Genomic DNA, 24010 nt, shown 5'->3' on the forward strand with positions numbered 1-24010 from the left:
GGGACAGCCTTCTTAAGTAGTCTTGCCTTTCATTGGACACACCTGCCAAACTAATTAGCACACGTGTCTGCAATTGCTTACAGTGATATAAAGAGCCCTGACACACATCACCATCAATGAGTTTAACTGACAAACAAATTCTTACCTTATCACTCCTAAACACTTTTTGCATAATAATTTGGAACACAGTGTACATGTGCTTTTCCCCAAAACACCAGTGGTTCACGTAGTGAATCTTACAGTTCTAACTTGCCAACCGTGGTCTGTATGGAGTTGCTCAATAAAGGGCCCAAAATTAAGGTAACAGACGGGAGAGGTCTCTATGAATACGAATTCCTAAGTATTTGATACCCTGTGAGGGCCAGGCAAAGGGAAAGTTGGACTGGATGGAATCCTGTATGGATTTGGGGAGAGAGACATCGAGGGCCTTAGACTTCGCTGCATTGATTTTAAAATTTGACCATGTAACAAAGTGATCTATTTCAGCCATAACAGCAGGGATGGATATATGTGATTGAGTGATATATACTAGGACATCATCAGCAAATGCAGAGCACTTGTGCTCGGTGCCTCCCACCTCAATCCACCTAATATTGGAGTTATGGCGAATTGATGAGAGCAGGTGCTCCGTCACTAGGATGTATAAGAGAGGGGACAGAGGACATCTCTGCCTTGTCCCATTGGTGATTATGAAAGGTGATGAAAATGTTCCATTTATCTTCAGCCTAGGTGACGTAATGCGATACAGGGCCGTGATTTTCGCTATAAAAGGGTCCCCTAGACCCCTACCCCAAGCTTTTTAAGAGAATAATATACGGCATGCCAGGAGACTCTATGGAATGCTTTCTCAGCATCCAACGAGAGTATCTAATTACAAATTTTTAACTGCATCTAGCCCAGGAAATACTATGTGCCTAGTAGCAGTGTCTGCTAGTCAGCGGATTATCCCAGCTGTTAAGCAAGCTACACCACCTGTAGTTTGGACACTTAATTTTTTCAAAGGAAATGGTTCGAGCCCCCGGGACACTCAGTGAAGAGCATCAGGGAGGCACCCCAAGGCATAGGGGCTGGGACTGGAGGTAGGACGCCTTGCGGTGGACCGCCAAGCTCGATCCTTATAAAAGCTTTTTAACTGCAGCAGCTTTAGTGGAAGCTACTGGAGCTGGAATTACGCGGCTGCTGGCATGAGACTTGCCCTCCAATAGATCCTTGTAAAAGGATTTAAAGTGTACTTATTCAAATTAGAGAGACAATTTAAATTAAAAAGATTAGACCTGCCTCCACCGCAGGGGGGCTCGCTCGACACACCAGCGGACAGGCACCAGTATTGGGAGAGGGGGGCTGGCCGTCAGGGTCCACCGCGGCTCTGGGACAAACCCGGCGACACGGAGGTCGCACGGGCAGGAACGGATTGGCCGTGTCGGCTTCGCACTCTTTTGGTTTTAGAAGGGCATGACATGCCTATATCTGTGTCTCCCCCTCCTTTTACTCCTCCATCTCTTTTCTTTTCGCATGACTATATGTACTTGTCACTTTTCCATGTGTTAGTTGTGTCTTCTGAGCAGTTTGTCAGCTTTTGGACACCTTTGAAGGTGTTTTCTATGTGTTTCTATGTGTTTTTGTTTGCCTGCCATTGGTTTTAACGGTGTTCGACGGTGTTCGACGAACAGTTCGACGAACAGTTCAGCGAACATACGGGTGTTCGACGAACCGAACTCGAACACTACGGGGGTGGCTCAACACTAGTCTTTACATCCAGATGTTTCAGTTCCATTTGTTTCATTGCTGCAACTGCAAACAAAGTTCTTATTGTAGTGTGTTTGACAACAGGAGCAAATGTTTCAGCATAATCTTCTCCATATTTTTGAGAATAACCTTTAGCTACGAGTCTTGCTCGGTATTGTTCAGCTGTGCCATTTGTTTGGTACTTTACTTTAAAAACCCATTTACATCCTATAGCTTTTCTTCCTTCTGGTAATTCTGTTCGTGTCCATGTTTTTGAGTCATGCATGGATTTTATTTCTATTTCTGTTGCCTCTATCCATTTATTGGCTTCTTCTTCAGGAAGTCGAGATATGTCTTCCCAAGAGGTAGGCTCATAAATTTTACTTGTACTTGCCTTGTATGAATGGCGTATTGGTGGTTTTCCTTTGTTTTCTCTTATTGAACGTCTTGGTTCTGTGTCTGTAGTTGTATCTCTTCACTTTCAGTCTTCTGTTTTTTATTAATTTTAACTTCTTTTTCATCAGATATTCGTTCAGCTATTTCATTGCTGTTTTTCTCATTTTTTGTTTTCAGTGAAATCATAGTGTCTTCATTTAGATCCTCATTGAATGTCATACTGTTACTCACCATAACTCTGTCTGTTTTGGGATCTAGGATTTTCACTATAGCCAACAAATATTCCTTCCATGGACCTATTTTGAAGTTTGGAATGTTTCCCTATTGGAATGAATACAAAAACTTTACAACCAAAAACTCTTAAATGATTTACACTTGGTTTCATACCTTGCCATGGTTCATATGTTTTTTTTCAGTTTTCCAGAAAAAAGTCGGTTCTGTATATATGTAGCTGTCATTGCTGCTTCACCCCGATATTTCTCTGATAGTTTGGAATCTGTCAGCATACACCTTATCATTTCAGTGAGAGTTCTGTTTTTCCTTTCTGCTACTCCATTTTGTTCAGGTGTGTAAGGAACAGTCTTTTGATGCTCTATACCATTTTTTCTTAAGTAGTTTTCTATTTGGTGTCCTGTGAATTCACCTCCATTATCACTTCTAATGACAATTGGCTTCCTCTGAAATTTTTTATTCGACTTTGTCACGTAGTCTACTAGTTTATTGAAAACTTCGCTTTTGGTCTTGATCAAGTATGTGACTGTGTATCTTGTGTCATCTATAAGTTACCATATATCTATTGCCTCCTGATGTAGTGACTTTCATGGGTCCACATACGTCAGTATGCACAAAATCAAGTGGTCTTGTACTTTTCGTTTCACTTTCTTTAGGAATAGATATCCTTGTGGCTTTTGATTTTATACAACATTCACATCTTACGGTAATTGAGCAATCAGATATCAATAGATCCTTTGTCAATTCTTTCCTTTGTACCTTCATTATACTTTCAGGATGTCTGTGTCCTAGACGTCTATTCCACATGTTAATACAATTCTTGTGATCATGTGTACACAACTTCATCTGTTCCTTTAATGTGTCTAGATGATATAATTGTTCATCTGCCTTGACATTGGTTATTACTTTGTTTCCTGCTAGGATTGTACACTCATCATCTTTGAATTTTACAGTAAGTCCTTTAGCTGTTAGACATTTTACAAATAACAATCCTCCTTCTAATCCTGGAACATATAACACATCCTGTACAAGTATTTTTGAATCATGTCCAAACTTGTTAGAACAGTTTAGCATTCCTTGTCCAACACCTTCTGCAGTTATTTGCTTCCATCTGCAAGATAAATTGCTTCCTTCTTATTTAAATTAAGTGCAGTAAAGACATTTTTATTACTTGTCATGTGACTTGTTGCTCCTGAGTCAATAAACCAACCCAATGATGATTTCTTATCAGTCACTTTAAATGTGCCATTCCAATTATTTTCACATGAATCAGAAATTGTGTTTTTCACCTTCTGTGTATTCTCTTTATGATGTAATTTCTGTTGTTCTGCTTTCCATATAGTACAGTCTTTCTTTAAATGTCCTTTTTTTCTTATATCTGAATCATTGTCTTGTCTCTTTATTATAGGGTCTTTTTGATTCTGTAGCTTTAAGAAAATTTTCATTATCTTTTTCAGTAGAAGAATCATTTGTTTGTTCCTTCCTTCTTTGATATTCATCTATGAGTCTAGTCTTCACAAACTCTAATGTAATGTCTGTTTCAGGTCTTGTCTCTAGTGCATTTATCAAAGCAGTATATGAATCCGGTAAACTGCACAATAATATTGCTGCTACATGCCTTTCCTTAACATCTTCAATTGATCTCAGCTGTGATATCACTTCCACAATAGAGAATATATGCTTCTGCATGTCATTGTCTGCGCTTTGTCTCATACTGTAAAGCTTTCTTAGCAGAAATAACTTGTGATTTAAGCTGGGTCTTTCATGTAGCTTTTTTAGTGCTTCCCACATTCCCTTTGCTGTATCCTCATTCCTTATGTGGATTAATTGAGCATCATCCACTAATAGGCTGATGGTAGCTCTTGCAGGTCTATTTTTCTTATCCCATGTCTGATTATCCTCATCAGGTCTATCTGTAGTGATTACTTCCCATAAATCATCTATAGACAATAACATTTCTACTTTGAACTTCCATAACTGATAATTCTCATTATTCAGCTTAGCTACTGTGAGTTTTAGCTCTGTGCTACTTGTCATCTTTAACTTGTCTTACTTGTTTGGAGAGAATTGTACTGAAGAATTCTTCTGCATTTACCAGGGTCTTGCTGAGAGTTACGGTGTCCTGGGTGTCTGGGGTCCTCAGTGTCTGGGGTCCTCGGTGCCTGGGCCCATAACCTGTTGCACAGCTTCTGGATACCCACAGTCGCAGTAGAAACTTCACAGAGCAGTTTACATGGGATAACAAGCTTTTACTTCTCAGAACATGAAGTAAAGGAAAAAGTGCACAGTCACACAGTACTGCACCAGGAAGGAATTGCAAAACAGAAAATACAAGAGAGAACTTTTTTCTTTTTACAATATAGTAAACAAGGAAACTTTACACAACATCGCTATCTACTGTCAGATCAGCATAAAGTCCTCCTTCACACAAACAAAGAAGTCCACAACTGTTGCATATACCTACAGTTTCAAGCTGGAAGGTTATCTCCTATCTGCAGGTGGTTGGATCCCCAGCATTTCTGAGAACTGGAGCAGAGGTTGATCATCCTCACTACCGCTCCATTCATTCTTAACGGTAGTGCCGGCGTTTACTGAACACAGTGTGCTGCTAACCTTTGGAGTTCCCATTAGAATGAATGGAGCAGTAGTGCGGATGTCTCTGCTCCATTCAAATATGGCTCTTCAGATCCCCGGTCCTCAGGATTGGGGGAACCACGGTGCTTGGACCCCCAGTGATCGGAAAATAATTCCTTATCCCATGGGTAGGGAATAACTTTCAAATTTGAGATATCCGCTTTAAAGAGTATCTAAATTTTTGGGATGTTTATGTTTTACACCCATTCTGAACATATCGGTGGGTCACCCAGTTCTGAGGCCCCCACCAGTCGATAAACAAAAACCTTCTAGAAGACCATAGCTCAGGAGACAGGAGAGCATGCACGTAGTGCAGAATGGATCAAATGAGTAGAAAGTCACAGTCCTGTCTCCTGAGCTGTGCAAGAGGTCTTTTGAGAAATCAGTGGCGGGCTCACGTCCCATCCCATGAAGCCCCTTCTTCACACTGAGCCAAAGTCAGACTCACATCAATCTGCTGAGAATTAACATAAAATATCTTCCAAAAGTTAAGTTAATCTTTAAATGTATAATAAAGCTCCTGCCTAGGACTAGAGATGAGCGTTGTTCTACTCGAACTGTTCGCCAATCTCAAATTCGAGCTGTTTTGGGCGGTGTTCGAGCCGTTCGGCGAACACGAACAATTTGAGAAAAATTCGGCTGTTCGAGGTTATGTTCGATAACTGTTCGTGCACCAAAATCATAACTGGATTTTTTCTCAGTAATGATGAAAATTAATGTTAATACGCAGTTTGAGTGTACAGCGGGGTGGGGGGAGGGGCAGGGGATGGATCTCTGCAGGAACAATGAAGATCTCCATTTTTTTTTCTCTTTCCCGCATTTACAGTGGGGAGGTGCAATCTGTCAGCCTATCAGCAGCGCACACACGGAGCGAAGTGCTTTTTTTCACACAAGCAAGGGCATGTGTCATTGGCAGTGTATGTCACATGTCCTTGCCCTATAAGACCAAGCCATTTTCCCCGTCGCCACCATTTTCTCACTGCTGCAGCTGCGTGTTAGACGGAACCGCTGTTGCTGTGTGCGCTATACCTTGTTAATTTCAAGCCAATTTTCGCACAAATATACAGATAGCTTGGGAGTAGGGAATAGTTGTGATTGCAGTCCTTTTAAGGACTAGGTTACAGCATTTCCTACGACTTTTATCAGGGAGGTCTGTGCTCTTAAATAGATAGGTTGTGGGAGTAAAGACTAATTGTAATTGGAGTCCTTTTCAGGACTAGGTTACATGAGTTCCTATCAGTTTTTGCCAGGCAGGTCTGTGCCAGTGCTGTGCAAGTTTTTTTCACAGCATTTGGCTGAATCTAGCAAAGCTAATCCTTTTTGGCCTATTGCAGAGTGTGTTAGTCAGTGGAGTAGCCTATCTGTGTTGCAAGATATACCACCTGTGTATAGAATACCAATTTTTTTACGGCACCTAGTGAAGTAAAATCTTTTGGGCATAGCATCATTCTATTAGTCCATCTATACTGACCTCCATCAGGTTGCAAATTAAAAATAATTTTTATCTGCATCTACAGTACCTCTGAAAAAATATTTGGGCTTCTAGCAGTGTGTGGGACTTGTTCTATTAGTCCATCTATACTGACCTCCATCAGGTTGCAAACTGAATATATTTTTTTCTGCATCTACCTCTGAAAAAATATTGGGCTTCTAGCTGTGTGTGGGTCTTGTTCTATTAATCCATCTATACTGACCTCCATCAGGTTGCAAACTGAATATAATTTTTTTCTGCATCTAGCTCTGAAAAAATATTTGGCCTTCTAGTAGTGTGTCGGACTTTCTCTATTAGTCCATCTATACTGACCTCCATCAGGTTGCAAATTAAAAATAATTTTTATCTGCATCTACAGTACCTCTGAAAAAATATTTGGGCTTCTAGCTGTGTGCGGGACTTGTTCTATTAATCCATCTATACTGACCTCCATCAGGTTGCAAACTGAATATATTTTTTTCTGCATCTACCTCTGAAAAAATATTGGGCTTCTAACTGTGTGTGGGTCTTGTTCTATTAATCCATCTATACTGACCTCCATCAGGTTGCAAACTGAATATTTTTTTTTCTGCATCTACCTCTGAAAAAATATTGGGCTTCTAGCTGTGTGTGGGTCTTGTTCTATTAATCCATCTATACTGACCTCCATCAGGTTGCAAACTGAATATATTTTTTTCTGCATCTACCTCTGAAAAAATATTGGGCTTCTAGCTGTGTGTGGGTCTTGTTCTATTAATCCATCTATACTGACCTCCATCAGGTTGCAAACTGAATATATTTTTTTCTGCATCTACCTCTGAAAAAATATTGGGCTTCTAGCTGTGTGTGGGTCTTGTTCTATTAATCCATCTATACTGACCTCCATCAGGTTGCAAACTGAATATATTTTTTTCTGCATCTACCTCTGAAAAAATATTTGGCCTTCTAGTAGTGTGTCGGACTTTCTCTATTAGTCCATCTATACTGACCTCCATCAGGTTGCAAACTGAATATATTTTTTTCTGCATCTACCTCTGAAAAAATGTTGGGCTTCTAGCTGTGTGTGGGTCTTGTTCTATTAATCCATCTATACTGACCTCCATCAGGTTGCAAACTGAATATATTTTTTTCTGCATCTACCTCTGAAAAAATATTTGGCCTTCTAGTAGTGTGTCGGACTTTCTCTACTAGTCCATCTATACTGACCTCCATCAGGTTGCAAATTAAAACTAATTTTTATCTGCATCTACAGTACCTCTGAAAAAATATTTGGGCTTCTAGCAGTGTGTGGGACTTGTTCTATTAGTCCATCTATACTGACCTCCATCAGGTTGCAAACTGAATATATTTTTTTCTGCATCTACCTCTGAAAAAATATTTGGCCTTCTAGTAGTGTGTCGGACTTTCTCTATTAGTCCATCTATACTGACCTCCATCAGGTTGCAAACTGAATATAATTTTTTGTCTGCATCTAGCTCTGAAAAAATATTTGGCCTTCTAGTAGTGTGTCGGACTTTCTCTATTAGTCCATCTATACTGACCTCCATCAGGTTGCAAATTAAAAATAATTTTTATCTGCATCTACAGTACCTCTGAAAAAATATTTGGGCTTCTAGCAGTGTGTGGGACTTGTTCTATTAGTCCATCTATACTGACCTCCATCAGGGTGCAAACTGAATATAGTTTTTTCTGCATCTACCTCTGAAAAAATATTGGGCTTCTAGCTGTGTGTGGGTCTTGTTCTATTAATCCATCTATACTGACCTCCATCAGGTTGCAAACTGAATATATTTTTTTCTGCATCTACCTCTGAAAAAATATTTGGCCTTCTAGTAGTGTGTCGGACTTTCTCTATTAGTCCATCTATACTGACCTCCATCAGGTTGCAAACTGAATATAATTTTTTTCTGCATCTAGCTCTGAAAAAATATTTGGCCTTCTAGTAGTGTGTCGGACTTTCTCTATTAGTCCATCTATACTGACCTCCATCAGGTTGCAAATTAAAAATAATTTTTATCTGCATCTACAGTACCTCTGAAAAAATATTTGGGCTTCTAGCAGTGTGTGGGACTTGTTCTATTAGTCCATCTATACTGACCTCCATCAGGTTGCAAACTGAATATAGTTTTTTCTGCATCTACCTCTGAAAAAATATTTGGCCTTCTAGTAGTGTGTCGGACTTTCTCTATTAGTCCATCTATACTGACCTCCATCAGGTTGCAAATTAAAACTAATTTTTATCTGCATCTACAGTACCTCTGAAAAAATATTTGGGCTTCTAGCTGTGTGTGGGACTTGTTGTATTAGTCCATCTATACTGACCTCCATCAGGTTGCAAATTCAAAATAATTTTTTTCTGCATCTAACCCAGCCAATAGTTTTGGCCTAATACCACAGTTTGGCCACTCAGCTCTGCTCGGTTACCATCCATTGTTTTTTTGTGCAAACAACTCCAGAGTTGTGAATTAGTTAACCACCAAAATGAGTGGAAAAAGGCCTGCTGCTGGTGGAAAGGGGAATAGGCGTGTTGGGAAGGGGAAAAAAGGTTGTGCCCGTGGGGTAGTTGTTAAAGCAACAGTAACATCTGCAGAAGAAAGACCATCTTCCAGCCAAACTAAAATGTCTACTTCTTTTAGCGGACAATGTGATAAGATCCCTTTCTTACGGCCACGCCAATCGCTACAAATTCCAGATGAGGCACAAAAACAGCAGGTGCTTCAACGGATATCAAGTGCTCCTTTAAGTGGGCTCTCCTCCACATCAACTTCAACATCACAAATACTCCAGTCCTCAAAGGTGTCACCCAAATCGCACTTGCTTCCTCACAGCTCCCAAATCTCCAGCTGCCCGTCTGAGTATGAGGTAGAACAGATGGTTGAGTCTGCAGAGCTGTTTACTCATACTATAGCCTGGGAATCAGAGGTCGACTCCAGCGCTTCTGTGAAACCAGACGAGGAAATGATCTGCACTGATGCCCAGAATCTTTATGAGTCGGATCCAGGACCAGACGCAGAAGGTTCTGACCATAATGTAGACCCTCATTCCCAAACTGTAACTCCTGTTGGTGGAGACAATGAGGAAGACGATGATAAGACTCAAATACCTGATTGGAGCGACAACTTTAGTTTTTTGTCAGGGCAGGAACAGGTTGGCTCTGAGGACGACGGGTGTGATAACGCACAGGGTGATGATGATGAGGTCGGAGATCCCACTTACTGTCAACCCACAGTCAGCCAAGAGATGAGGTCAGCAGAGGAGGTGGAGGAAGATGCTAGTGACGACGAGGTCAGGTTGCGCCTTCCTGGACAGAGACGTAGTACTGGAAGCACGTCAACAACTGCATCCTCAAACACAACTCTGCCTCTCACCACAAGTCATGGTGGCTCTTCAGGTCGCATGGGTGCTAAGCCTTGCATAGCCTGGGCATTTTTTCAGATCGATAAAGATGACCCAACTCGTGTTATCTGTAACATTTGTCAGCAAAAGCTAAGTAGAGGCCAAAAAATACATAGTTTGAGTACTTCATGCATGAACCGGCACATGGACATGAAGCATAAGTTGCAGTGGGAAGCTCAGTGTGCTACAATGCGGCCTAGCCGGCCGGGCCAACCACCGTCTGCCATATCTTGTGCATCCGCGGCCTCTTCATCCTCTGTGACTGGGGGGACAGCAGTCACACCTGTTTTGGGGCGCAGACCTGCCACCTCTTTACCCGCAACAGCCAGCGTGATTGGCAGGTCATCATTTTCTTTGGAGGTGGTAACACCAGCTGGTGTTGAGCGCTGTCCGACATCGATAGCACCACCTTTGGATCAAGGCAACCTAACATGTCCGCCTGCATCTTCCTCACAGACCGGCAGTTTGCCGGGGACACCCTTAGCAACCCCGTCTAAGCACAATAGCCAGCCCTCGGTCCCTCAGATGTGGACAAGTAAAAGACCATTTCCTCCTAGCCATGAGAAAGCTAAGAGGTTGAATTTCACCATCTGCAAGCTCTTGGCTACAGAAATGCTGCCTTTCCGCCTGGTGGACACAGAGGATTTTCAAGACCTTATGTCCGTCGCAGTGCCCCAGTACCAGATGCCCAGTCGGCACTACTTCTCAAAGAAAGGTGTGCCTGCGCTCCACCAGCATGTCGCACACAACATCACCGCTTCTTTGAGAAACTCTGTGTGTGACAGGGTGCATTTCACCACAGACACTTGGACGAGTAGGCATGGACAGGGGCGTTACATGTCGCTGACTGGGCACTGGGTAACTATGGTGACAGCAGGACAAGGGGCTGCTGTCCAAGTCTTGCCGTCCCCACGAGTTGTGCATCAATCCTCTTTATGTCAAAGTTCCTTCACTGCTTCTGCCTCCTCAACCTCCTCTCGGTCTTCGACCTGCACCCAAAGCCTGTCTGGTCATGCCACAAGCTTTCTAACTGCGCAGAAGGGATCCTGCACACCTCCTTACTATGCTGGCAGTAGGGCTCAACGTCATCAGGCGGTTTTTACATTGAAATGTCTGGGAAATGTGAGTCACACAGCTGAGGAGTTGTGGTCAGCTCTGGAGAACCAATTTCATGAATGGTTGTCTCCACTGGACCTGAAACCAGGGAAGGCCGTGTGCGACAATGCTGCAAACCTGGGTGCGGCCCTTCGCCGGGGCAATGTCACACACGTGCCTTGTATGGCTCACGTGTTGAACCTGGTTGTCCAGCAATTTTTAGCCCACTATCCCAGACTAGATGGCCTTCTGCAGAGGGCACGGTCGCTGTGTGCTCACTTCCGCCGTTCGCATCCCGCAGCTCAGCGACTTACATCTCTACAGAAGTCGTTGGGCCTGCCACTTCACCGGCTAAAATGCGATGTGCCTACCCGGTGGAATTCAACTCTGCACATGTTGCAGCGACTGTGGCAGCACCGACAAGCCCTGGTGCAATACGTTCTGACGTATAGCCTGGGCCAACGAGATTCAGAGGTGGGGCAAATCACACTGGAGGAGTGGTCTCAGATCAGGGACCTATGCACCCTTCTGCACAGTTTTGAAATGGCAACGAAGATGTTTAGTGCTGACGATGCCATTATCAGCATGACTATTCCGGTGATTTACATGCTGGAGCACATGTTAAACAGAATTCGGAGTCAGGTGGTGGCACAAGAGGAGGTGGAGGAAGTAGTGGAGGAGGAGTTGTATGCGGAAGGGCTAACATCTGCAAGGTCCAGACGGTCGGCAGCACCAAGGCGGCAGGCATGTGAGGGTGGGGGAGATGGTTTTACCAGGGCGCATGGTAGCAGCCAAACTAGTGAGGAAGGTGCAGGAGCCCAGGAAGAAGTGGAGGACGAACTGATGGAAGACTCATCAGATGAGGGAGACCTTGATCACATTTCTGTTGTGCGAGGTTGGGGGGAGAGGACAGAGGAAGGAAGCATGATTGTTACCTCGCCACCAACACAACAGGGACTTGGTGCTCCTGGATGCGCAACACACATGAGTGCCTTCTTGCTGCACTACCTGCAACATGACCCTCGAATTGTGAGAATTAGAAATAATCCTGACTACTGGGTTGCCACACTGTTAGATCCCCGGTACAAAAGTAAATTTGCAGAAATTATTCCTGCCATAGAAAGGGATGCACGCATGCAGGAGTATCAGCAGAGACTGTTGCAGAATCTTACATGTGCTTTTCCACAAAATACCAGTGGTGCACGTAGTGAATCTCACAGTTCCAACTTGCCAACCGTGGGACCGTCAAGTGTTCAGCACTCAAACCGTAACAGAACCACAGTATCTGCTGGTAACATCAATTTTGCGGAATCATTTCACCACTTTTTTAGCCCATCCTTTGCAAGGCCACAGGAGACAAGAAGTCTGACACATAGTCAACGCCTAGAGACGATGGTACAGGAGTATCTCCAAGTAAACATTGAAGCCACGACTGTGTCACTGGACCCTTGCTCTTTTTGGGCTTCCAATCTGGATAAATGGCCGGAGCTAGCCACTTACGCCTTGGAGATCTTGTCATGCCCCGCAGCCAGCGTTCTGTCTGAACGTGTGTTCAGCGCTGCTGGTGGTGTGCTGACAGATAAGCGCACGCGGCTCTCCACTGATAATGTAGACAGACTCACGTTCATAAAGATGAACAAATCATGGATCCGAAACGACTTTTCTACCCCTGTGTCATCCTGGGGAGAGTAAAAGCTTGATGATTGGTTAAAATCACCCTACCAACCGTTTTAAGCTTTCAAATTACTAATCATGTTTATCTGTATCTTGACTGGAAAATAATTTGGGCTTTGTAGCAGTGTGCAGCACTGATCCTATTAGGCCATCTATACTAAAGCTTCACCAGATTTAAAATTAAAAATAATTTTTAGCTGCATCTAGCCCGGAAAATAATTTTGGGGCTCCGAGATGCGCAAGACACATAAGTGCCTTCTTGCTGCACTACCTGCAGCATGACCCTCATATTGTCAGAATTCGAAGTAATCATGACTACTGGGTTGCCACACTCTTAGATCCCCCAAACTTTTCGATCAACCTTTTCATTTTAATAAAGACCAAAAAAATGGTCATTTTTGAAATTATAAGCATTAGCAGGTTGTTAGAAACTGAAATCAAACAGTTTTCAACTCAAAACTTTATTCTAGGTGATGTTACATTTTCACATAGGACCCCTTGTTCGAAAGGAGCTTCTGAACTCTCTCGTCCATTGAATTTGTCAGGTTTTGGATGGTTTCTGGTTCAATTGTTTTGCATGAGGACAGAATACCCTCCCAGAGCTGTTGCTTAGATGTGAACTGCCTCCCGCCATCATAGACACTCCTTTTAATGATGCTCCAAAGGTTCTGAATGGGATAGAGGTCAGGGGAGCATGGGGGTCACACCATAAGTTTGTCCCCTTTTATGCCCATATCAGCCAGAGATGCAGATGTTTTATGTGCAGCATGAGATGGTGCATTATCATGCAGAAAAATGATCTTGCTGTGAAATACACGGTTCTTCTTCTTGAACCATGGCAGGAAGTGCTGTTTGAGAAAATCCACATACATTATGGAGTTCATCTTTAGCGCCTTCAGGGATCCTAAAGGGGCCGACAATCTCTCTCCCCATGATTCCAGCCCAAAACATTACTCCACCTCCTCCTTGTTGGCGCTGTAGCCGTGTTTGCGTGGGGTGTCCATCAACCAGCCATCCTCCACTCCATCCATCTGGACCATCGAGCGCTGCACGGCACTCATCCGTGAACAAAACTGTTTTGAAATCAGTCTTCATGTAATGTTTGGCCCACTGGAGCCGTTTCTGCTTGTGTGAAGTGGATAGAGGAGGTCGACAGGATGGCATATGCACAGCTGCAAACCTCTGAAGGACCCTGCATCTTGTTGTTCGGGGGACGTTGGAGGCACAAGCAGCTTCAAAAACTTGTCTGCTGCTATGACAAGGCTTTTTTGCCGCTGCTCTTTCAACCTGACGTAATTGCCTGTAGGAAAGAGTCCTCAATTTGCCCTTATCAGCACGCACACGTGTGTACTGTGAATCAGCTACATACTTCTTGCTTGCCAAGACACTTCATCCTGATCATCGCACAATGTTGATTGTAGTCATGCCTTGACCTAAACACTCCACAATTTGTTGCTTCTCAGCAGCCGACACATCCTTTTTCTTTCCCATTTTGGCAGAAAATGTAGGCTGCTTAATAATGTGAGAGAGCCTTCTTAAGTAGTCTTGCCTTTCATTGGACACACCTGCCAAACTAATTAGCACAGGTGTCTGCAATTGCTTACAGTGATATAAAGAGCCCTGACACACATCACCATCAATGAGTTTAACTGACAAACAAACAAATTCTTCCCTTATCACTCCTAAACACTTTTTGCATAATAATTTGGAACGCGGTGTACATGTGCTTTTCCACAAAACACCAGCGGTTCACGTAGTGAATCTTACAGTTCTAACTTGCCAACCGTGGTCTGTATGGAGTTGTTCAATAAAGGGCCCAAAATTAAGATAACATAGATGGGAGAGGTCTCTATGAATAGGAATTCCTAAGTATTTGATACCCTGTGAGGGACAGGCAAAGGGAAAGTTGGACTGGATGGAATCCTATATGGATTTGGGGAGGGAGACATCGAGGGCCTCAGACTTCGCTGCATTGATTTTAAAATTTGACCATGTAACAAAGTGATCTATTTCAGCCATAACAGCAGGGATGGATATATGTGATTGAGTGATATATACTAGGACATCATCAGCAAATAGAGAGCACTTGTACTCGGTGCCTCCCACCTCAATCCACCTAATATTGGGGTTATGGCGAATTGATGAGAGCAGGTGCTCCGTCACTAGGATGTATAAGAGAGGGGACAGAGGACATCCCTGCCTTGTCCCATTGGTGATTGTGAAAGGTGATGAAAATGTTCTGACGCACCCCCTGGGCCTTGGGACACCCGGAGCCGGACCCTTTTTGGTGGATGCTGGTGGTTGTAGTCTTCGTGGCGGCGACCCGGTTCCGTGGCTCAGGGCGGTCAAACCAGTGGCGGAACTATTTATGTGGTTTTGATGTTTAAATGTCCGACTACGCCACCCGTGGATTGCGGTCAGAGTGAACCGCCGCTACAGGGCAGACCGCTGAGGCTGGTGTTGTGGGTGCAGCAGAGCGTAGCATAACTCCCCATGGGAGGAGTATAGCCTCAGGGCAGTGTATGCGGAGGATGGGGGTGATGGTGCAGGGCAGCAGCAGTAACGACACGGAGTCAGTGATGCAGTCCAGGGCCTTTACTCACAGTTCTTATTATCCAGACCACGTCTGCAGGTAACGGCTGCCCACGTCGTACTGTGCTCACCAGGTGAGGGGCTCAGACAACTCCCAGATAACTTTGGAGCACTTCACAGGACCCCCTTTGTGTGTCCTTTGTCTGGCCTTTCTTACCAACACTTCTGTCCGGCTGCCTCGGGCCTCCTCTTGGTAAACTTGGTGCCAGTTTCCCTGACCCTATGTGGTGCCTTCCTAGCGGGTGTAGCGAGGGGCTGCGCCACATAAAATGTCAGAGCCTCCGGTTTCTAGCTGAGGGTCGTTTCCTGCCTCCACTAGTTCGGGGACCGGTCTCCCCCTTTGGCCTGACCCCTCCACGCAGGTGGATTCGGGCGTGCGGTGGCGACTCGCCCGTCCGCACCCCTGGGATCCCTTCATTCCTCGTTCCTGGAGCCTTCTCCGCTCCTCTTCCTTCCTTCTCCCTCTTCCAGGCCTGGGCCTCTGTTACTAGGCCCGCCTCCGGAGCAGAGCTCATGCAGAGCCCCTGCTCCCTGCCACTTCTGCTCAGACTTCTCTGCACTGAACTAAGATGGTGCCCACCTTTTATACTCCCTTCTCAATGCACCCAGGAACTGCTTCCTCCCTGCTCCTGCACTACAGGGTTCCCCTTCCTCAGTGTTCCCTCCCCCCACTCCAGCCAGGGACAGGGACTGTCGTGCCCATCTCAGGGGCATATTGGTCGCCCTGCCCCACGGCAATGTGGTGTAATGCATGCAGGTGTCGGGTCCTGATCCACACTCCATCCTTACCTGAGAGTGAGATATCACACCTCTGGGTGAGGTGCAATACGTCTGTAGCAACCGAGCCCTCAGGGTGCTACAGTTCCATTTATCTTCAGCCTAGGTGACGTATTGCGATACAGGGCCGTGATTTTGGCTATAAAAGGGTCCCCTAGACCCCTACCCCAAGCTTTTTAAGAGAATCATATATGGCGTGCCAGGAGACTCTATGGAATGCTTTCTCAGCATCCAACGAGAGTATCTAATTACAAATTTTTAACTGCATCTAGCCCAGGAAATACTTTGTGCCTAGTAGCAGTGTCTGCTAGTCAGCGAATTATCCCGGCTGTTAAGCAAGCTACACCACCTGTAGTTTAGACACTTAATTTTTTCAAAGGAAATGCTTCGGGACCATGGGATACTCAGTGAAGAGCATCAGGAGGCACCCCAAGGCATAGGGGCTGGGACTGGCAGTAGGATGCCTTGCGGTGGACAGCCGAGCTCGATCCTTATAAAAGCTTTTTAACTGCAGCAGCTTTAGTGGACGCTACTGGAGCTGGAAGTACGCGGCTGCTGGCATGAGACTTGCCCTCCAATAGATCCTTGTAAATGGATTTAAAGTGTATTCATTCAAATTAGAGAGACAATTTAAATTAAAAAGCTTAGAGCTGCCTCCACCACAGGGGGGCTCGCTCGACCCACCAGCGGACAGGCACCAGTATTGGGAGAGGGGGGCTGGCCATCAGGGTTCACCGCGGCTCTGGCACAAACCCGGCGACACGGAGGTGGCACGGGCAGGAGCGGACTGGCCGTGTCGGCTTCTCACTTTTTGGATTTTAGAAGGGCATGACATGCCTATATCTGTGTCTCCCCCTCCTTTTACTCCTCCACCTCTTTTATTTTCGCATGACTATATGTACTTGTCACTTTTCCATGTGTTAGTTGTGTCTTCTGAGCAGTTTGTCAGCTTTTGGACACCTTTGAAGGTGTTTTCTATGTGTTTCTATGTGTTTTTGTTTGCCTGCCATTGGTTTTAACGGTGTTCGAAGGTGTTCGACGAACAGTTCGACGAACAGTTCGGCGAACACACGGGTGTTCGACGAACCGAACCGAACTCGAACACTATGGGGGTGGCTCAACACTACCTAGGACCAAGCAAGACTGTGATTCCTGTATGATTCGCAGTCTGATGATGGCTGGTAACAACAACTCCCAACATCTCCTTACCATTGTTAAGGACATACTGGAAGTTGTAGGTTAAATAAATACAATTGTATTTGGGGCTGACCTGACACCACAATTGATTGCTATACTAAACTTCACAATAAATGAATGCACTGATGGAAGTTCTGTTGATGTATTACTGTAGTGACAGTGATTCTGGTGATGTTTTACTGTACTGACTGTGGCTATGGTGATGTATTACTGTATTGATGGTGGTTCTGATTATGTTTTACTGTACTGATGGTAGTTCTGGTCATTTATTACTGTACTGATGGTGGTTCTGATGATGTATTAATGTACTGATGGTGGTTCTGGTGATGTAGTCATGTAGGTGTTGTAATCTTTAATTTATGAGACTTAATACTAAAACATTATGTCAGTGTGCTGGACTAAAAATACAACTGTTTGAATGTCTGTCAGCTGAACAAAAAGTTGACTAAAGCCCCCATACACTATAGATAGTTGCCAGCTGAGCGATCAGACATCTTGCCTTGCTCTCCTATATACAGGATCGCTCACTCTGCCGAGCGTTCTTGTGTTCTCTATGAGAGCCGCTATTGGACATTTCTGGCAGCAGCTTATCACTTAGAGAACAAAAGGATCTACAGTCCGAAATCAGACATGCTGGATTCAGCTGTCAGTTTTAGCAAGGCTGGTTATCAAAAATAGAAGGGTCCCCACACCGTTTCTTTAATTATTTAAAAAAATAATAAAAAAGCGGCGTGAGGTCCACCCCATTTTTGACAACAGCCAAGCTAAAGCAGACAGTTGGGGGCTGGTATTCTCAGACTGGCAAGGGGCCATGGATATTGCCTCCCCAGCCTAAAAATAGCAGCCTGCAGCCACCCCAGAAAAGGAGCATCTAGAAGATGCGCCATTTCTGTCCCCATTGCCCTGTGGCAATGGCAAGTGGGTTAATATTTGTGTGGTTGATGTCACCTTTGTATTGTCCTGTGACATCAACCCCACAGGTTAGTAATGGAGAGATGTCTATAAAGACACCTCTCCATTACTAATAATATAGTCAAATTGTTAAATAAAGACAACATCCAGAATAAATTCTTTAATTTGAAATAAAACACATCCTATTTTTTACCATTGAATAAACATTGTCAATTTCAAATATTTTGGTCTCTTTGATCGTCACTACCCTGCAGGTTTTTTTTTTAATACAGTGGACCTGTAGAGTTAAATATAAACATCATGATAGCAATAAAGTAGGTTCATTCATGAATGATACCAACCATAGAGTGCCTAGTGCAAAATCAAAAAACATAATGAAAATCATGATACACTCATACGAATTAGCTCCTAAAGTATATTCGATGGCATCAGCATAATTACCCTGCATAATTAATTATGCCATCCGCCATACATGTACAGCGCTGCTGGAGGTGCATTTCCGCAAACCACCATACATGTACGGCGTGACGATTGTGCGGGCTCACTCCGAGCACCAGTGCGATCAAATGCGGGTGTCAGCTCTATATGAGAGCTGACACCATGCAGCAATGCTCATGATCAGTGCTAGTGCCGATTGCGGGCGTTTAACCCCTTTGAAAACACAAGTAAAAAGTTAAATGTAAATAAAAATATTATCACTAAAAACATCATCTTGTCCCACAAAAAACAAGCCGTCACATGACTCTGTCGGCATAAATATAGAAAAATTATAGCTCTCAAAATATGGCGATGCAAAAATGTTGTTTTGCAAAAAAAAAGAAGCGTATTTTAGTGTGTGATAGCAGCCAAACTTAAAAAACTGATATTGCTGTAATCACACCGACCCAAAGAATAATGTCGTCTAATCACTTATACCGCATGAGAAATGGCGTAAAAATAAATAGAACCAATTCTTCACCTGCTGTTGATTTGATCATTCTGTCTCCCAAAGATTGCAGTAAGGCTCGGTGCACATTTATCCTGCGCTCTATGCTGAGCATTTACTCTGCGGTTTCTGTGCAAGTCTCTGAAATACGCGATTCAGATGGAACCCCCAGTGGAAGATTCCCTATAGTGAGGTAGATGGAGACACTGTGGACGTCGGCTGGCCTATGAGCCAGCGGAGTCTGTCTTTTTAAATGTGCATATAAGCGTAGTTTTGTGCACCTTTGAAAAGAAGAACACCGCTAAACAGAGGTCAGACAGAGTCCAGAATAACTTTGCTGCTGTTAGAACTCTCCTGTTAGGTTTTTTCTATCTTGCTGGTCACATGACCTTTTTGCCTATTTAATCCTGCTCCGTCCTTCTGGCCATGCTGGACTTCATTGTAATTTCTACTCTTAAGCGAGCCAGGTGCTTTGTAACCTTTCTCAGTCAGTTTAGCTAGGTCTTTTGACCTTTATGTTCTATGTTGTGTGTTTGTCTTTTTACTGCTACAATTTCTGCTAGGAGGTGTCCATCTTTCTCCCAGTCCCTAGTTCTTGTAGGGATCCCTCCCTCACATCTATAGGTCTTCGTTCAGACTAGCTGAGGACTTTAGCGGGTCTGATCGCAGGATCAGGTTCCCCGTTACATCGTAGGGATCTAGCTTAGTTCTATTGTAGGGACAGATCTCCTGTCTTTCCTTAGTGCTTGTAGCCTATCATAACAGTAAGTCCAGCCCAAAAATATCTCTAAGGAAAGACCTCCAGTTTCCATCATGGTGTCGGTTCAGGATTTGGCTCAACGCCTGCAGGGACTCTCTCTGGAGGTGGCCGAGCTCCAACAACACGTGAGTAGCTGTTCTGGAGCGCATTTTGTGGAGCCAAAGGTACGATTGCCTGATTTATTTTTTGGTGAACAACAAGATTTTTTTTCCTTTAAAAATGCTTGTTTATTCTATTTTCGTTTGAGACCCAGATCCTCTGGTGATGAATCACAGCGCATAGGGTTCATAATGTCACTTTTGCACAAAGAACCTCAGGGATGGGCCTTTTCTCTCCAACCTAGTGATCCGTGCTTTAGATCAGTGGATAATTTTTTTTCTGCTTTGGGGTTGTTGTATGATGATCCTGATCGTGTCTCATCAGCTGAGACAGAATTGAGACTTTTGAGGCAGGGATCAGGTAATGTGGAAAATTATTGTACTCACTTCCGTCGGTGGTCTGCTCAGGTGGGGTGGAACGATTCAGCTCTGAAAAGTTTGTTTCTTGCGGGGCTAGGTGAAAGGGTTAAGGATCTGCTTATTGCTTATCCTATACCTGGAAACTTGCAGGAGGCAATGCAATTAGCTATACGGGTGGACAGGAGACTGCGGGCAAGGGTTAATGAGAGTAAATCCTTTGCCATGTCAGCTCCTAGTCTTGAGAGGGTCTGTACTGACATTGGAGAGCCGATGGAGATTGGGGCGATGTCACCCCGCTCTCAGGAAAAAGACCTCAGGTTTTCTGAAGGTTTGTGCTTTTATTGCGGAAAATCTGACCATTTCATTAAGAACTGTGTGCTTCGTATGAACAAAGAAAAAAAAAAAAGGTCAGTTACGCCCGTATAGCCTGTTTAAATACTAAGGAGGTATTTCTTTCTGCTACTACTGCAGCTCAGGAAGAATTAATTGAATTTCGGGTATTTGTGGATTGTGGTTATACTCTGAATGTGATTGATGGGGGATTCTTGGAAAAACTTAAATTAAAACCCAAACCTTTGTCATCCCCTATTGGCAATGGCTCTCCCTTGAAATGTGTTACTCACAAGGTTTATGAATTTCCCCTCACTATTAATGGTATTCACCAAGAAAATTTGGATTTGGTAGTATTAAATAATTTGCCTTCTCCAGTAATTTTGGGGTTACACTGGTTAAAATTGCACAATCCTGTACTGGATTGGACTACTAATGAAATTAAGTCCTGGAGCCCTAAGTGTTATGACAAGTGTTGTAACTGGCGCATAGCTGCTGTGGATAAAGGGGAATTACCTGTACCTATTCAGGATTTTTGGAAAGTTTTTTCTGAGGAGGAGTCGCAAATTTTGCCTCCCCATAGAGACTATGATTGTACCATTGAATTTGTCCCTGGAGCGACTCTTCCTAAAAGTCGTTTATTTAATCTGACTAATCCTGAGAGAAAGGCTTTGGAGGAATACATACAGACGAGCTTGGCCGCCGGTCATATCAGACCTTCTAAGTCACCTGTGGCTGTTGGATTTTTTTTTGTTAAAAAAAAAGGACGGCGGTTTACGTCCTTGTCTGGACTTTCGCGAGATTAATAAAATTACTGTACGTAATCCCTACCCACTGCCATTGATTCCTGATTTGTTTAACCAGTTAGTGGGGGCCAAGTGGTTCTCTAAAATTGATCTCCGGGGGGCATACAATTTGTTGCGCATGAAGGAGGGTGATGAATGGAAGACTGCTTTTAGCACTCCTGTGGGTCATTTTGAGAATCTGGTTATGCCTTTTGGTCTTACCAATGCACCAGCATTTTTTCAGAATCTTATTAATGACATCCTTAGACCTTTGATCGTCAAAAATGTGGTTGTGTATTTGGATGACATTTTGATTTATTCGCCTGATCTGGAGTCTCATTGGCGGAGCGTACGTGAGGTATTACAGTTATTAATTGACAATTCGCTTTTTGCTAAGCGAGAGAAATGTGAGTTTGCTGTACAGAGAATTAGTTTTTTGGGCTACATTATCTCCAGCGAGGGCTTTGAGATGGACCCGGTGAAAGTTCAAGCTGTGCAGGAATGGCCTAGGCCTATTGGTTTGAAATCGATACAGAGGTTTTTGGGTTTCGCCAATTATTACAGAAAATTCATTAAAAATGTTTCTATTATTGTTAAACCACTGACCGATCTCACCAGGAAAGGTGCTAATACGGTTCAGTGGACTACTGAGGCCATTGAAGCGTTTGTGTTTCTAAAGGAGAGGTTCAGCAATGCCCCCATCCTTATGCAGCCTGATGTGACTAAGCCGTTTTTGGTTGAGGTTGATGCTTCTTCTGTGGGGGTCGGTGCGGTGTTGTCTCAGGAAAACAAGGATGGAGTACATCCCTGTGCCTTTTTTTCAAAAAAATTTTCTAAGACTGAACTTAATTACGATATTGGTAATCGGGAATTGCTGGCTATTAAACTCGCATTTGAACACTGGCGTCATATCTTGGAAGGTGCTGAATTTCCCATTCAGGTTTTCACTGATCATAAAAATCTGATCTATCTTGATGCTGCCAAGCGCTTGAATGCCTGTCAGGCTAGGTGGGCACTTTTTTTTTCGCGGTTTAATTTTTCAGTTTCTTACATCCCGGGTACCAAGAATGTTAAAGCTGATGCGTTGTCTCGCAGCTTTTCTCCCATGGTCGGTGCTGAGGAGGAGGAGAGCATTTTACAAGAAGGTGTTGTGATTGCTGCATTTAACTCCGTTTTGGAAGATGAGATTCTTAAAGCACAGGAGAATGCCCCATCTAACACTCCCCATGGGAGGTTGTTTGTGCCTAGGACCTTTAGGAGAGATTTGTTTGTTGAGTGTCATGAGTCTCGGTTGGCAGGTCGTCCAGGAATTTCTGAGACCAAGAGACTTGTGGGTCGCAGTTTTTGGTGGCTTGCATGGCAGAAGGAAGTCATTAAGTGGGTGCGTCAATGTACTGTGTGTGCTAGATCTAAGTCTTCTCATACTCCTGCTGCGGGGTTGCTTTGCCCTCTGGAGGTTCCTAGTGCACCTTGAACACATCTGGCTATGGACTTTATTACTGACCTTCCCTCCTCTGAGGGTTTCACGGTCATCTGGGTGGTCGTGGACCATTTTAGCAAGATGTGTCACTTGGTTCCCTTCATCAAACTGCCCTGCGCTAAGACACTCGCTAAGGCCTTTGTCAAGGAAATTGTCAGACTCCATGGTGTTCCTACTGACATTGTTTCTGATAGGGGACCTCAGTTCGTTTTTGGCGTGCTTTTTGTGACAGGTTGGGAGTTCATTTGTCGTTTTCATCTGGATATCATCCTGAGTCTAATGGCCAGACAGAAAGGAAGAATCAGGATGTTGAGCAGTTCTTGCGTTGTTTTGTGTCAGACAATCAAGACGGGTGGTCTGAGTTTCTGCCACTTGCTGAATTTGCTCTTAACAACCATACATCCTCTTCTGCTGGGTGTTCGGTCTTTTGGGTCATTCTCCAAATTGGTATTGGCTGTGCCTGAGCAGGAGAGGTTTTCCGGTGATTTGGAGAGAGTTTGGACGGATGTGCGTGGTAATCTTCAGGAGGCTAACAAAAAATCTAAGAGGTACTTTGACAGGAAACGTCAAGAGATTTTGTTTACGGTTGGTGACATGGTTTGGTTGTCCTCTAAGAATCTGCGGTTGAGGATTCCATCTAAAAAATTGGGTCCCAAGTTTGTGGGCCCTTTAAGGTGCTTCAGGTAGTTAACCAATCTGCTGTTAGGTTGGAGGTTCCTACCTCCTGGAAGATTATTCCGGTGTTTCATGTTTCTCTATTGAAAAAAGCTGATGTATCAGATAGAGACGCCACTGCCACTGTTCCTCCGGTGGTGGAGGACGGGGAATATGAAATTTCCCTCATCCTTAATTCTAGACGGTATAGGAGGAGTTTGCAGTATCTCGTCGCTTGGAAGGGTTTCGGTCCCGAGGATAACTCATGGGTGAGGGCGGATGATGTTTCTGCTTCCAGACTTGTCAGAGCGTTTCACAAGAGGTTTCCTGATAAGCCTGGGCCTAGGGGATCCGGAGGATCCTCATAGAAGAGGGGGTACTGTTAGAACTCTCCTGTTAGGTTTTTTCTATTATGCTGGTCACATGACCTTTTTGCCTATTTAATCCTGCTCTGCCCTTCTGGCCATGCTGGACTTCATTGTAATTTCTACTCTTAAGCGAGCCAGGTGCTTTGTAAC

This window comes from Phyllobates terribilis, unplaced genomic scaffold, assembly GCF_046119375.1.
Source record: "Phyllobates terribilis strain yellow unplaced genomic scaffold, ASM4611937v1 Scaffold_5__5_contigs__length_657084704, whole genome shotgun sequence".
In the NCBI taxonomy this organism is placed as follows: Eukaryota; Metazoa; Chordata; class Amphibia; order Anura; family Dendrobatidae; genus Phyllobates; species Phyllobates terribilis.